The sequence below is a fragment of the Thunnus thynnus genome, chromosome 12 (assembly GCF_963924715.1).
Source record: "Thunnus thynnus chromosome 12, fThuThy2.1, whole genome shotgun sequence".
Classification (NCBI taxonomy): domain Eukaryota; kingdom Metazoa; phylum Chordata; class Actinopteri; order Scombriformes; family Scombridae; genus Thunnus; species Thunnus thynnus.
The window spans coordinates 28,410,833-28,427,742 of NC_089528.1; the positions used below are offsets into that span (position 1 = coordinate 28,410,833).

The following is a 16,910-nucleotide window of genomic DNA, read 5'->3' on the forward strand; positions in this document are numbered from 1 at the left end:
ATTTAACTCCCTTCGCTCTGCAGCTCTGACGACATCATCTCAAATCTGACCCTTATTATTGTCACAGTGAAGAGTGCGGTTATCAGTTATTGAAAAGCAGGCTGTTTGGCATTATAACAGAGGCGATGGTGTTCACTGCCCTCTCAGCAAATCTGAAACTAGACCTCTAGGGATTTGACCCCCCCCCCCTCCTCCCTCCCTCCTCCCACCCTCACCCCTCAGGGACGATGGGAGGAACACACCGAAGGCAGAAATTGTCGTTCAGCCCCGTCAGCAGATCTAGTGTTTGTCGCAGGACTCGAGGGGGGGGGGGGTGGGGGGGTGAAGCGATCTGTGGTAAAGGGACACCGGCAGCGAGACAAGTAGAAGGAAACTGACAGCATTGTACTGCTATAATCCTTGGATTACATTACATCTATCCATTACACTCCACCAAATCCCAAACACACAGTCCTTGGGAACAAATGTGGTCGTTCCCCTTACGATGATGATGATACCTCAACAGGCTAAGAGTTATGAGTGAAACAGAGAAAGATGAAGAGTCCTCTGTTATAGATACATCAGACACAGCTGGGGAAGCATCACACTCCTCTACAGCGGACACATGTAAGCAATAAAACAAGACGAGGGGGGCGCTGATATAAAGAAAACAATGGATGGGACAGAGTGCCGTATGATCACATTAATGCTGTGCTTAAGAAAAACCAAGTCCAGAATAAATAATTTGGTTGTGTGGAAGAACTTGAGTGGTCTGCATAAAAGCCTGACCTCATCCGACACCTTTGAGATGAACTGGAACAGTAACTGCGAGTGCGGCTGATTTTATCTTCTGTTTATCTTTATGCTTCAGTTGTTGCGGGCCAACGTGTAAAATTCTGCACGGATTTGGTGTCAGATCAACTATCCTGACTGTGCATTTCAGTACAGCAGCCAGTGTAAGTGATGGAGACCAAAATATCCACAGACATTTAAAGAATGCATTTAAAAGTTGATCTGAAGTTTATATGAGGCTTCATCAGTCTGAGTTAGTCATATCAAGTGGATATCTGACACATTTACAGTCTTTTTAGCATCAAATTCCCTCTGTGTGTTTCCCTGTTGAGCCTTGGTGGAAGTATAGTAACAAAAAGAGGGACTTTGGCACTAAAAAGACTGTAACATTGAAAGATATCTACTTGATTTGACTTATTTGGATGCTGAAGCTTCATATTAGCTTCAGATCTTGAGCTCAGATAGTTTAATGAAGATCTAAAATGAGCCGTCGAGCTCAAGTTTGGATTCTTTTTTCAACTTAAATGGAAACTAAGCCACTAAAGTCTTCGATATGATTGTCATGTCATGTTTCAGAACAATTACTCATACTTGCAGTACATATATACATACTACTTATACAAATGTTTCCTTCCCATATAACCTTCTCTTCGCTGCACATCCTGCACTGACTCAACAAGAGACACACAGCCAACAAACCGAGACCCAGACAGACATTATCCAGAGCAAACGCTCCGCCGTGACAGCAGCAGTTTACAATATTTACTCTTGTCACGTCAGCTGAGCCTCAACAAGTCAGACTGCAGCCCGAGCAAAGAGCATCGACACTTCAAACATCGACGTGTTTCAGAATCAGCGAGGTTATTAACGATCACAGGGTGTTTTGAGGCTGATATGTTGAAAACTAAACTGGATTCTGTGGAGTCTAAAAGTGTCCTCATCTGCCCTTATAGCTGAACAACCTTGTTACCCCCCCTCCTCCCCCCCCGCCACACCGCCCCTCCTCATCAGCTCTAATTACACTCTCTCATTTAACCGTTACGCAATTAGGAGTTCCATTCGGCGATGACACCTTGGCAGCTCCGTCGCAGCAGAAAGGCCATAATGAGACTTGTAAAATCACTCATATTTTATAATGGGAAGCAGCTCCGTCTGACTCCAAAGTACAATTATTTAAACACTGATTTAGTCCTGATGTAACTTCTCACTGCATTGCACATCACACAGACGTAGCAGTGTTAATAGTTGTACTGTGTTGTTATGAACATTATACAGGTGGTTTTCACTCATTTGCCATTGTTCTGACGGCATCATAATCCATTATCCACTGTGATATTTGATTATGTTGTAAAAGTGTTCTGTTCACTGATGTGATTGTGAATAAAAAAGTAGAAAACACCGTGTTATAATCAGAAGAAATAGAAATAACCTCCAATGTAAACAAACAGAAATTACATTTTCATTAAATCAGGGGTTTATATTCCCTTAATAAAAATTCTGCTCTCATACTCCTTAAATGAAAACAGCAATTTTAATCTCATAATTTATTTCAAAAAGGTTACTGTGAACAATAAATGTCACAGAAAGTATTGGTAAATGATTGATAGGCCTGTACTAATAACACAATAACTCACAAGCATTGGACAAAGTTGTAAAAACAAGGTTTGGTCATAATAAAATCATTACCGAGCACCACAAATTCTCTCTAGGAATGAAAAAAAAACAATGAGTTTAGGTTGGTTTACTGTAAAATAACCTTTTATTGTCCTTCAGCTGCAGCAGCGTGATACAGCAAAAAAAAAATCAGCAGAGAGAAACATCAGCTGCATTATGACGACTGGTTGTGCCTGAAGGGGGGGGGATTAGAGTTGCCGACTGTTAGCAGCTGAATCTGACCATCTAAAGTCATCCGCCATCAGAAAGGAGCAGAACAGAAAATCTATTTACTACGGCCAGGACAAGGTCACCTCAAGCACTGAGAAAACCACCTGAAGGTTGAACTCCACTCAGCAGGAACGATAGCCTTGTTAGCATGAATGACTTTTTAGTATTGATTCATTCATTCCTTACACTTCATGTGTAGGGTTTGTGCTTTTTTTTCTTTTGATTTTGGTGTCAATTGTGAATTAAAGTACTGAATAACAAAACCATGATTCACTCTTCAAACATAAAACTGACTGTGAAAAGCTGCTATGGCCAAACTAGTAAATTAGCAAGTGTAACGCCACAGCTTGTAAATGTTTGGTGACCCAATAAATGGTGCAATGTTTGGTTAAATCTCCAAGTGTAGGCTCTCCAGGCTGCTTTTCTTGTATTTTTCATGTTTCCATCATTTTAAATATGTACCAACAAAATCTTAGTACACTCTGCAAAGGTAGAACTCGCTTTCAAAGTTCCTGTATTCAAGCTAGCATGCATTAGCAAGTGTAGCTTGCAGTCTGACTCTTTTCTTTTAATTAAATCTCCAAGTGTAGGCTCTCCAGGCTGCTCAGTTTAACTATTGTTTTGCATTTTTCATGTATTCATCATTTAAATTATGCACTAACAGAATATTAGTACACTCTGCAAAGGTAGAACTTGCTTTCAAAGTTCCTATATTCAAGCTAGCATGCATTAGCAAGTGTAGCTTGCAGTCTGACTCTTTTCTTTTAATTAAATCCCAAAGTGTAGGCTCTCCAGGTTACTGCCAGTCTTCCTGAACTTTATGAAGCTAACTGTTGTCCAAACAAAGAGCTGAATTTATACCCGACAAGCTAAAATGTTAGATCCAGCTACAGGCTTATCAAGCAAGAAGTTAGCATGGGAATGTATGGTGTCTGCAGTTGTGGGGCAGTTTGGCTCTCCAAGCTAAACTGTTAGCCTAGCTTATCTGTTTTATTGCTAAAGGGCAATTGCTGCTTATTCTTGGCCAGATAAGACGCCGCGGCCAGCTGGCGAGGAGCAGGCCGGAGGTGAAGGTGTTATCATGGGAGTACGACGCCTCCTTCAACAGGGAGCCGTACCTCCTCTCCTGGCCGCTAGCACTCCGTCACACCAGACGAGATTAGCGAGGATTGCAGCACTGAAGCCAATAGAGATAACAGAGAGTGCTCGAGAAGCCGAGAGACCAGAATCACAACACGGCCGAAAGTATGCGGACACCTGAGCCTTACACCCATAAATGTGATAGTTGATGTGTTATCTGCTGCTGTAACAGCCTCCACTCTTCTGGTTTCAGGCTTTCCACCAGATTTTGGAAGCTAGCTGTGGGGATTTGCTCCCATTCAGTTAAAATAACATCAGTGAGGTCCAACACTGATGTTTGGCAATAAGACCTGGCTCGCAATCGGCATTTCAGTTCATCCCAAAGATGTTGGATGAGGTTGAGGGTCAGGGCTTCCACACCAAACTGGGAAAACCCTTTTTTTTTTTTTTTTTTTGTACACAGCGGCATTGTCAGGTGGAAACAGGAAAGTGTCTTTACCAAACTGTTGCCACAAAGTTGGAAACATGCCATTCTCTAAGATATCTGCTGCATGTTGAAGCATTAAGATATTCCTTCATTGAAACTAAGGGGCCAAGCACAAACCTGGAAGAAACACCTCAGACCAGAAGTACACAAAAGTATGCGGACAAACATGTTGACATATCTTTGGCAGCGTGCATGAATACAAGTGGTGAGAAAGGGAGGAAAACATATAAAAGAGTATCAGATAGTCAGAGAGGGAAAGAGAGAAAGTACACAGATCTTATCTATTTTGAGCCGTTTACTGCAGTCAAAGCAAAAAAAGTTCATGTTAACTCTAAAATTTGACCCAGGTCGATGTGGAGTCGGTAAATTAAGGCGTCAGTCCCAGTCTTGAGAACATAATGGCACCAGAAGACGTAAAAGGTAACAGGATACAGCAGAGAATGAAGAGTTTGGATAGCCCGAGGACAGATAACGAGCCTGCTGTTAGCTTCCCAGTCACCCTGAAACCCTCGTCGTCATGTTGAACTCATGTTGATCATAACAGCAACAACAACATGAAACGCTCAAGTGAAAGACGGATGGATAAAAACCGTAGATGGAGAGGTCAGGTTTGTTCCCTCGATGATGTCCCCCCCCCCCCTCCCCTTAGCAGGTGGTCTTCAGAAGGGAATGTGATGACAGACTGACGGAGGAACTTCTGGTATGCTGATAATGCAGCGCTCTGCTTACTACTGTAAAACTCTGGCGCAAATCCTCCTCCGTTGTCAACTTCCAGGAGCAGCTGGGCCTGTTTTCTTGACTGCAGCTCTGTCTTAATTTGAAGGGAACGAGCAAACGTTCTTTGCTTCCTCCTGCCTCGTCATACCAAAACCTTTTTTTTTTTTGCAATAATTATATTATTGTTGCAGCGACAGACAACAGATTTGTCATGTTGCCATCTTTGGACATTTAATCATATTTTACTGGGTCCAAACCCCTTTGACAAGTCCCAGCATCACATCAGGTTGTATTACTCTAAAACATGATCATCCTTCTAGTTTTGTATTCTTACAAGACTAATCCGTAGCCCAGCGGTCTCTAACCTGGAGATCAGAACCTCCCAATGTGGTTAAATAGATAGAAAGGAAAAAGCAATATTTTCTTTATTACTTTCTGATTTCTTTCTGAATTTTCTCTGTTTTTTTGTGAGATGTTTTTGTGAATACTTTCACCTTTTTCAGGCCTCTATTGAAATCCTTCAAATGAAACTATCTGTAAAGGAAAAATAAACATCATTTGGTTGAACTGCTCATAACTGTTGTCCTGTTATGGCCATAAACTGTGATGACGGGTCACAAGCCAAATCGGCTGGGAACCGCAGAAGCTTAGCAGCTTAGTAAACTCTTATCTCTGCGCTTTTTTTTTTCCCACGGTTATCTCTGTATTCAGGAAATAAGGCACAATATGATATGCAGATCTGGTCATCATAGCTCAGCACCAGTGACTACTGATGTTTACAGACACCAGCATCTCACTGCCTGACCTTAGAAATGTGTGGTCAGGAAATACTTCACCACATCGCTAAGCAACAGAGGATTTACAACGGAGGAAAGGTATGTAGAAGCAGAAATAAGCAACTGCATTAACCAGAGGTATGATAGGTGATCATTACATCACCATCACACCCACGTTCTTCTCATGCATCGTTGCTTTTAGTAAACAAAACACATCTTTAAACCATCAGATAGTTCAACAGGACTTCCAGTTCAAAAATCTCCAAAATAAAATCTACCACTTCAGAGCAACATTCGCTTCTCTCTTATCGCTTTATCTTTTTACCAGGCCTGATAAAAAGCTGGCTGAAGCTGATAAAACCTTCACCGCAGCCAAACTGACACACTGGGATTATTATTCTCAAAGCCAAACAAATATTTCAGGATTTCAGTTCAGTCCATTAAAAAACTACAAACTACTACAAGTCCTCTGCGAGTACAAGAAAAACATCCAAACTTTTAAAGAGAATCTATTTCTTAGGGAGATAATGTTGGTTAATAACAGCTTGTTGACTACAATACCACCTTAAATTACTGTATATTACTGTATATGTTTGTTCTTGAAAAGTGTTCTTGAATGTTGCACGGTGACAGAAACCTTTTACTACAGGAATAAAATTATTATTAGTCTATTAATCATTAGTCATTATTTACATATGATGAAATATTATGTACACAACTGGCAGCATCTGTTCTAATGAACCAAACCTTCTTTTAAGGCTCATAAAAAATATTTCCATGCAGCAGGCACTAAGTAGTAGTAACAGGCAGTAAAGTAACTAACTAACACCACTTGAACACAGCAGACTTGCGTACGATGTGGGTCTAGTGATAAGTGTTCAACCTGCACTGGTCCGATTCATACAGGACTTGTTGTCGTTGTTGCCATTTACATCAGATGTTAGTCCAGCCCAGGTCTGCTTTAGCTTTTCCATATACGTCAGTAAAAGTGGACGTTGTTTGTACTCTGATTTCCTTCCACTAGTTTCTACCAGGTGACAGTGCCAGAAGAAAGTGTACATGTCATCAGCATAAATTAAGGTTTAACAATCTAGACCGCCGCCGCCGCAGCAACAAGGCGACATCAAACATCAAACAACAACTTGTAAAACTACCTCCCTGAACGCGCTGTATACATCTGTCAGTCTGCAGGATGTGGACCCACTTTCAGCTCCTCCCTCAGCTCTTTCCTGCACCACCAACGTCTCCATCAGAGTGTCCTTCCCCCGCCGACCAGCCGGGCCCTTATTATCTCCATGAATCTTTCATGCCGTCTAAAACAGCACTAACACGCGTTGGAGCAAATCCTGTCGACAGACCTTTACCCCTCCTCCTTGCTGGGGAAACGGGTTCATCTCCACACTGGGGACCTCTCACCACTCTCTCTCTCTCTCTCTCTCTCTCTCTCTCTCTCTCTCTCTGTCTCCGTCTACCTCGCTCGTCCTCTCTCTCCTCCGACAGCCTGACCTACTGAGTGTTCCCCTCTTCTGTCTTCTGTGTGTCTACCTTTATGCAGCTGTCTCTTTCATCCTTTATTTGATCTCCAGAGTATTCCCTTTTTCTCTGCATCTCCGTCTGACCTCGATATCTGACAGATACTGTCCACGCCCATCCAGACCACACACTGCAGGGAAAACACACACACACACACACACACACACACACACACCCAAGCACTTACCATTTTCTCCAACACAAACATACTCATTTTTCCAACACTTTGCCAAAACGAATGTAATGTTTTCAGACTTCTAACGTCAAGAGGATAGTCAGGTCCAAACATTAGATTTTTTCTACTCTTTTATTTATTTATTTTTTTCATTATATGCTGAGGATGTCCTGAGCCGATCCTAAGGATGGGGTCCGAGGCTGATCAGGACGTATTTTAATGGATCGATATCAGATACAGTCATGAGTGGATCAAGTGTTTGTTGTTCCAACATCTTCTATCTAAGATGATCGTGTCCAATTACTTGAAAAATGATCAAATTAATGGTACTTTGACTTGTGGAGAATAATTTACATACAGTATTTAATCAACGCTGCATATCTTCTGCTGCTATGTACAGTATATAATACAATTTTAATTTATAATGAGCATCTTTGGCACATCTTTTAGCTTCATACAGCTGTCTTTCAATGTAAGCATTAAGTAGGTCAGTAACTAAGTATTAAGGATACTGACCTAATCTGTAAGGACTCTGATGATGCTGTTTATTACATTTCATTGATTTAAACATGTTTTAGTTTAGTACACTTTGAAACATTTTTTTCTTAAATTAAATAAAAGTTTTATTCACAATAACTGTCCTCCTGTGTTTTCTGAAAAAAAAAAAAAAAAAAAAAAATCTAATCATCCTGACCGGCAGTATGTGCCATGTGCAGCGTTTTACGACGCCCATCACTCTGAAGTCTCACCGTCTGAAGTCTCTGTTGTCAAATCTTTTTCCAGTTTCTCTGTCTGTGCTTTGCTGACTGAATGCAAAACATGTTTTTGTTTTCCTGGACAGACGCGTCTCATAAAGCAGCATAATGTGATTCCAATCATATTAAAGATCATTACATGTTAAAAAAAAAAAAAAAAAAAATCGAAAAAGTTGAAAAACTGCTTTTCTTCTATGTCTTTCCTTTTGCGTCAGTTTTCATTCACGTCTGTGTGAAATCATATTAGGTCTGTTTATTACTACGCCTTCATCATATTCATCAAAACTATGTCGGCAAAACCAATGTGACGCCGATCGTCACTTTATTAAAAGCCACAGCTGCAACTGAACAAGTACACACTTCTCAAATCAGGTGTCAGCTGAAATAGATCAGTCTGGACTACAAACACACACACACACACAAACACACACACACATACAAACACACACACACACAAGACCTTTAAGGGTTCTTATCTGAGACCGTCAGTTTGTGAACGTGTGAAGGAAGGAAAGAGCAGAAGCTGGAGGTGTTTGTTTGTGTGTCCGTCTGCATCTCCTGCAGTCTAAATAACAGCTTTGATGATTGTGGAGGAGCATGATGTCTACTTATATACTGTACTGAAGCTCCTCCTGTGTGACATACAGATAAAAAAACACACACACAACAGGTGTCTCTTTTTTGTCTGCACCACACTGAATCTATATGGTTCTTTTTTTGTATTCCAAAGAGCTTTAAAGAAAATTAATTAGCAATAAAAAAATATGAGGAAAATCCCTTTTAAAAAGAGCCAAGTGAAGCATTTGATGATTCATTATTAACTCAAATCAGAGGATGTTCAAACATCTGGAATCTACCTCAAATCAAGTTTCTCTGAAGACCGCATCTCCCATAATGCCCCCGGGCAACGATGAACACGTTGGAGGGGATTTTTCAACCATCGTCGGCATAGATTTGGAGATTTAGCAAAACCACTTTCTCATAAAGCCCTCATTATACAGGGTTGCTTATTAACATGTAATAAATCATTTACTAATGCTTTATAAGCCATTAATAACAACTTCTGGGTTGCCAGGTTGGTAAAAATCTCCTTTGACCATTGACCATTTACTTAGATAAAAATGTGTTTATTAAAAACTGCAAACTTGATGGATTAAAACCCCTTTAATAACGACTTATGAGCTATAACTGCAGACCAGCTGTGTTACTTACATCACTAGTCTCTTCGTTAGTCAGGAGAACATTTTGACTCGTAATCCAGTATTCAGAAATACTTTATCAATTAACTCACACATCCAGTGAACAGTGGAGATCCAACCTGGTTTTGACAGATTATTAACATGTGTTTCTATTCAGGTTTTCAGTTTCTATCCACACATTAAATCCCAAAAAGGGAACATCTGGAAATAAACAACCTGTCCTCGTATGATATGCGCTGTTATTACGCTCAAAACCCTTTTTTGTTCCACTCTTATAAAAACTTTTAGCACAATCTTACATTTATAACAAAATTATTACTTAATTACTAACTACTCTGGTGTTCTTGTTAGCTATTTTAATTATATATAAAGCACAAGTAGTTACACCTTATAATCTCTTTACCTTATTAGAAAGTGTTACTGCTTTAGCTCTACTTGCTCCATCAGCACAAACAGCACCCTCTAACTTGTTTTGAAAACACAAAAACAATTACCGACGCTCTAGTTTGTTTACAGGAAATATCCTCTCGTGTCAAATTTAGCATGCCGTCGATATATTAATGTTATAATTCTATGTATTTACCTCCAGAGGATGCCAGAAAGCGGGGCGTTGTTAAAGGTTTCTCTGTCAGCTCGTCGTCTCTCCCTGACTGACCTCCAGACTGTCTGGAGGTTCGCTGTCTCGGCTGGGTGTCTGGCCTCAAGTCCTCAGACACAGAGTGTCTGTGTCACAAGAAAAACACTCTCAAGAAACACAGTCGCTCTGTCTACATAATTCAGGTGTATGAATTAGATCTGCTGCATTATTTAACCGTGGCACAGTTGCACTGGCCGGTCTCCCTGCTGATCCACATCTGTCACTTCACCTCGCACTCCACTCAGGGTGACAGGGTCCTTCTGGCTGGACGCACATCCACACCCATACACACACCCATACACACACCCATACACCCACACCCACACCCACACCCACACACACACACACACACACACAGGCTGACACGTGCATACATACACCTAGTGTGAGAAATGTCAGCTACTGTATCACGGCTTGAGACTGAAGCCAGTGTGGAAGCTCCTTAAAGTGCCGCTGACAGCTGCTAGATGCTCCAACTGACCCCCATTTAAAATTCTCTCTAGAAATATTAAGTCTTTTTTTTTTTTTAAACGAGTCATTATGGTCTCCGTCTCTAAATTTGGGCCCCCCTAATAAGTGTGCTGATGGTCATTTTGGAAACTATTGCTCCGTTAATAAGATATGAAAACTTATAGCAGGTTTTGGCTCCGAGACTCTGAGTCGGACTGTTGTTGCAATATTTTGGTAAGTTTAATGTTACTTGATTGCGATACCTGCCCTGTTAGCACAGTTTAGCTAAAGGTAAGCTAGCTGGGCACAACCTGCACTCCTTATCTGTTGACTGTTGACTGTTTTTGTTAAAGGGGGCATATTTTGCACTTTTGGAGGTCTATATTTGTAATTTGGGGCTCTACTTGAATATCTCTGCATGATTTACAGTTAAATAAAACTCACTTATTCATCTCATACTAACATTTTATGCAGCCCCTCAGTTCAGCCTCTGTCTGAAACAGGCCGTTTTAGGGCCTGTCTCTTTAAGGCCAAACTCCAGATGAGCACACTCTGTTCTGATTGGTCAGCTTCAGGAAGCTTCCCCACTGGATACATATACCCCACTGGAGGCTACCATGAAACAAACTATATAGAAATAGGATTTCACTACTTTTCCTTGTTCTTTACTTGAAATGTCAACTTCTCCAATACATGCGTACATGTTGGAGACAATATCCAATCCGAAATATGAGAGCGGACAACAAAAACAACACATAGAAAAACTTTTGCAATGAGAACAGACGGCACACGCGACAAAGGTAGAAAAAAACATCACAAACTATGCATTCAGAGCAGGTTGAAGCCCTGACTTTTGACTTGCAGGGAGCATTTCTACATAAATTATCCTCAAGTTTTGGAACTTAGACCAAGTTTAGCATAGACATTCAACAACATAACAGTATATAAATAACAGAAAACCATAATATGTCACCTTTAAATGTGCTTTTCAGTATATATTCCCATTTGGTAGCTTTTACATTTTTCTGTATGTGCTGCAGACTGAAATACAGCTTGATGATGAAGTAGGTTTAAGTCGTCTAACAGGTGCAACGAACTGCATAGTGAGAGCTCTTAACAGTCTGTCCTACCACCCCTGACCTCTGACCTCTGCATGAGAAAAGAGAACCTCCCTTTAAGTTCACCTCAGGATAGTGTCAGCAGGCTTCAAAGAGTCAGGTGATCTCTGTTTCTCTTAAAAGATGTTTCTTTCTTTTCTTTTTCGACTTTGGCGTTTCCTGTGTTTGGGTTGGCCGAGGGATCACTTTTCCCCTCGCTCGCCCTCTCGCTCGCGCCCTCTCGCTCGCTCTCTCTCTCTCTTCTTCTCTTTCATTTCTTTTGGCATTCCTTCCTCTGCTATTTTTGTCTTCTGTTGACTCTCTCCATCTGATTTCTCTCCCTTTCATTCTCTCTCTCTCTTTCACCACTTCTCACTTTTTCTTCTAACTCTCTTTATACTCTTCTTTCCCTCCTTTTTTTTCTCTTTATCTCCCCCTCCTCTAGATCCTCTGCCTTCTAGTTTGTATTGTGTCCATTTATGGGCAGCGTGCTCACTGTAGAGCTAAATCTCCTTCAGGCAAACCGACACATGAGTCCACGTTTCCCGGGATTTAAGGTGGAATGGTGAACCGGCCGGTTTTGTCACCAGAGAGTCACAGATTTGAGCCTCATAACAGACACATTCTTACAAAAATGAGCAATTCAGAAGGCATGTTATACTTCACATATATACAGAGACATGATGGCTTATAACACACACACACACACACACAACAGCTACAAAGAGCGATGAGGCTCCGCTAAGCTGCATTGATAAGTTCCTGCATGTGATGAGAAACGAACAAATATGCACGCCTTTTTCCATCATATACAGTGTTTTTAAAGATAAAATAAATATCTAATTTGGCCAAAAAACAAACTTAACATCCCTCATTTTCCTCCCACTTTTCTCTCTTTTTACATAAAGCTAAATAATGTATATATATATATTTTTTAAAGGATTGTCATCAACATTGACGCAAGAAAAAGAAAAAGAAATAAATAATAGAGACATTTCTCCCTTTAATATATCTTTACATTCTAATATGACCGCATACATTAATTCATGAGAGTCCCGACATTGTTTTCTATGATTAATTTTTTATGGATTTCCTTTTTTTTCCATTTTGTAGCAGAAATACAATCATACAGACTACTGTACACCGCTCCTTTCTCCTTTATTTGTAATCTGACTGTTCCTGTGTGTGTTTTTGTGTGTGTGTGTGTGTGTGTGTGTGTGTGTGTGTGAGTGTGTGTGTGTGTGTGTGTGTTTGACAGTAAGAAAGGGAGGATGAGATGGAGGAGGATGAATCTCTCACCATCTCTTGGCATGCAAAGTCACGGACATGCCAGCAGGTCCGACAGTGTTACAATCTGCAATCACTTCCTGCATCCCTTGTGTGTGTGTGCGTGTGTGTATTTGTGTGTATTTGTGTATATTGTGTGTGTGTGTGTGTGTGTGTGTGTGTGTGTGTGTGTGTCCACCTAGGTGAAGGCTGACTAACAAGCTCCTGCTGGGACTGACAGGTTAGGATGAGGAGGGAAGAGGATGAAAAACAGCTCCTACTGTTGGATGAAAAATATTTTACAAATTTATTGGAACTTTTTTTTTTTTTTTTTAACAAGCTTGTGCTGACAGGAAACTTTGCTCTTAAGGACGAACCCTCAGTTCATATAATAACATAAAAATGCTAGACACAGTATTAGTATGCTGTTGTGTTATGTGAGATATTTTAAAAGCATTTTTCCTGATGTACCAGGTATGAACTGATTCCATTGATTTCCATTCAAATGAAAAACTATTAGCGGCTTGAGTTGTTTCTCAAAGTTACATTATTGTTGAAGTCTTAAAAGTCAATCTGCCCTTCTAACAGATATAAACATGCTTATACCACAGCGCTAATATAACTCTGACAGCGGGGGGGGGGGGGGGGGGGGGGGGGGGGGTTAACATATGGTTTCCTATGTATCATGCGACAGTCAGGAGGCACGTGTTGTTGACAACACACAATAAATAATGCAAGGTTTTTTTTTCCCATAAGCATATGTTTCCAATGTGTGTGTGTGTATTCTGTTTATACAGTCATGTTGTGGGGACTCGCCTCCATTTAGAGTGAAGACTTGATTTAAAGTTAAAGTAAGTTTAAGGTTATGTTAAGGTTAGGATGAGTCTCCAGGAAATGAATGTAAGTCAATGTAATGTCCTGTGTGTGTAATATTTCTGATATGAATCCCAACACATACACTACCTTGCATACTGATCAGCCCTAATACGTTGTAATACGTTGTGACATTATCCCTGTATTGTGTCGTGTTACTGTATGCTGGGCTCACACAAATCTGTTCAGCAGGATTTCTGCATCAACAATTTGCCGGTAATTTGCTTATTTTGCAAACATCAACATTTCTATTTGAGCCATTTAGCAGATGCTTTTTTTTTGCAAAACATTCTGAATAGCTGTGCAGGAAGAAATCTATTTAATTCTTTGCTTAGCGGCAACATAGAGGTGCTGCAAGGACATGTTCTGCATCTTGTCAGCTATCAAGATACTAACTAAGAAATAACCCCCACCCCCCCACCCTCAACCCCCTTAGACAAAACTGAACTGAACAATTTCAAATTGTGGTAATTGAGTTTTCTTCCTTTATGCCTGCTGGTTTTAGACAAATATCAGTGTATGAATGGAGAGAGGAGAGCATCAGTGTTCCAGGAATATAAGATTTTTCTTTGTTTCTTGCTCTCAGTTGTGCTCCTGTAATGTTTTTGGGGATGCTCACAGGAAGTATAACCATGGCAACAACTTCAGCCCCATCTTTACAGCCTTTATTTGTTCATATTTTAGTAAATTGGCACCATTATAAGTCTGCCAAATGAGCTATTAGCAGTTCCTGTTTGCAATGTACCCAAGGATGTACAGACGACTATATTGATATTGAAGAAAACTTTAAAATGTGATGATTCTCAGGCGAGTCCCATAAACAGATTTACGGGTGTTTATTTGCGATGCGCATCAGAGATAATGATAACCTCGAGATGTGTAAGTCACACTGGATAAATAGAAAACATATGTGTATCATGTCTGTGTGTCCACAGCTTATGACTCAAATGAAGTGAAAGTGCGAGTTTTGACGCAAATTGCAGCTTACGCCTCACATCTCAGCACGGGCGCCCCGCTGGGGGGGGAGGGCGCCTCACAGTTTGACAACCGCTGATGTATTTTGCAACACGTCTTCTCAGCTGACAACAGCACTAAAAAAAAAAAAAAAAAATCTTCTACCGCCTTCCATCTCCCCTTCACAGATTAAGTGGATTTAGCAGGTGGGATTGATTGGGATCAGTATCTTTCAGGGTTCATCTCATTAGTCAATTTCCTTTTTTTTTTTTTTTTATTCATTCATTAAGATTAAAAGTTTTGACCTTGGAAACCAGTAGTTGACGAATCGGTCTGGCCACGAAGGTTGATTCTGCAGCTGTTCTGGAGCTTTCTATCAGCAGATGTAGTTTGTTCATTTGTCATGGAACTGTGGATGTTCAAATTTCCATTATTCGGAGCATTTTTCTGCAGAGACCTGACGTTAGCTGTTTTGTGCACGGCGGGTTTAGTGAAGAACAGCTGCCTTTTTTTCTGCTGCTGGAAACGTGGCTGATGATAGTTTAGTGGGACGGAAAACCAACAGCAACAAGCTAAAAAGATGCTAAAGTCAGGAGTCTGTTGTTATTATAAGAACATTGACAAATGAAGCCTTAATTTCTTGGTTAAGAGTTCATATTATCTGGAAATATCTCAGTCTGTTTCTGTGTTGCTCAAACATGCATTTTCCCATGTTTGGAATAGTTAAAACTTATCATATCTTGTCTTATTTTCATTATTAGTGGTAGTGCATTCACACCGCAGCTTCCTTCCTCTTCCATCCATCCCACCACCACCATACACTAATGCAGCTAAAAGAGAAGCTGAATACACAAGGACCAGTTGTAATTAAGTCTAGTGTCTCGAGGCTCTTCTCACCTGCCGCCTCGCTAAGCACTGCTGACACTCACTGACGCTGACCAATACTTCATTGTGGCTTAAGTGAAAAGGAATCGATAGCAGCTAGCAGAGCAGTCAAGTCGGCACGGCCTCCGTCTGGCTTCTCTGTCAGGCATCAATCACACACAGACAGACGGATGGATGGAGAGGGAGAGAGAGAGAGACGGACGGGTGGAGGATACGGAGGAAAAAAAAAAAAAAAGCTGAGCAGCAGAAGCTTCGTGCTGCAGAGTGCTGATAGGAGCAAAGTGAAGCCGGCGATTTTTGTGATGACATTAACGAAAAAGAGCAGTTTCATTTCAAGATGAGATATCTCTTGTGTAAAAAAAAAAAAAGAGTGACGCTGAGCACTTAAACTGCCTGGTATGTGATAGAGATAACATCATAAATCTCTATAAGACATCAAGATATCAGCAAAGCTGCGGTAGTACAGTAGAGATAGTGAACACTATATTAAAATTATATTAAAAATGCTATAAAATCATTGATAGCAGAGACAAATACTCACTTCTTCTTTGGTAATGTTTACATAAAAGATAAACAGTATTGTAGAGCATTTAATCAAAGAATAAAAGGTTAAGAAATCCACCTCACTGAAGTCGATGTTTGTCTTCCCTTTCATACGAGTTCAGACAAAGATAAAACTCTTCCAAATGAATCTCTACAAGCGGCTCAAACGGTCTTACATCAGTGCGTCAACAAGCCATGTGTGACTCTTCAAAGGGAGAGAAAAGCAAACAGAAACCATGCACCTGGCTTTCCTTTTGTACTGTAGAATACAACAGCTCCGTTTATAGCTTTGTTTTTCCGGCTGCCACGTAGCTGTAAGTAGAATAGTGAGCACGGACCTGTGAAATTTGAATTTCCTCATGAGAAAACTGGGTCACGGGAAACCGCCCGTAGTAATACCGTATGTAAAATCATATGTGACAAGAAGCTGGAACAAAAATATAAGCAAGAGTGGAGACATGCATAAAGATACAACAAACTGTTTCCACACAAGGACATTTTAAGTATAATGTATGATTTAGAGTTAAATTTCAGCATTAAAAACATAATAAACACACTACTTGACATAAAAGCAGTAAGAAAAAAGTGGAGAAATTACACAAATATCAGTATACTGCAATGATTAGTTGATTAATCGATTAGCTGATCGAAATAATTCATTAATTGGCAACCAGTTTGATAACAGAATAATCGTTAAAATAAATTTTTAAGCAAAAATTGATGGTTCCGAGTTTTCAAACGTGAGAATTTGCTGCTTTTCTTGGTCTTACACGTTGTACCAGGTCACGCAAGGAAATGTCATGTTTCAAAGACCGAATGATTAATCAA

The 16,910-nt window shown here is 40.3% G+C and overlaps 1 protein-coding gene and 1 long non-coding RNA gene across 12 annotated transcripts in view; one reads left to right on the forward strand and one right to left on the reverse strand.

Annotated features, from left to right (window-relative positions):
• The window catches only part of LOC137194624 (disco-interacting protein 2 homolog C), a 240,339-nt gene that overhangs the window by 152,144 nt on the left and 71,285 nt on the right, over positions 1-16,910 (reverse strand). Inside the window, exon 1 of one of the 11 annotated variants that reach the window (XM_067606712.1) lies at positions 9,961-12,325. The exons of 9 other annotated variants lie outside the window; for them this stretch is intronic. The gene's annotated coding sequence lies outside the window, so the exon portion shown is untranslated. Of the gene's footprint in view, positions 1-9,960; positions 12,326-16,910 lie in introns of those variants that run through there. One more of the 11 variants, XM_067606713.1, reaches the window with a different exon arrangement.
• Positions 2,063-5,516, forward strand: LOC137194627 (uncharacterized). Its single transcript, XR_010930994.1, has 2 exons — positions 2,063-3,900; positions 3,989-5,516. It is a non-coding gene; the product is annotated as an uncharacterized lncRNA (long non-coding RNA).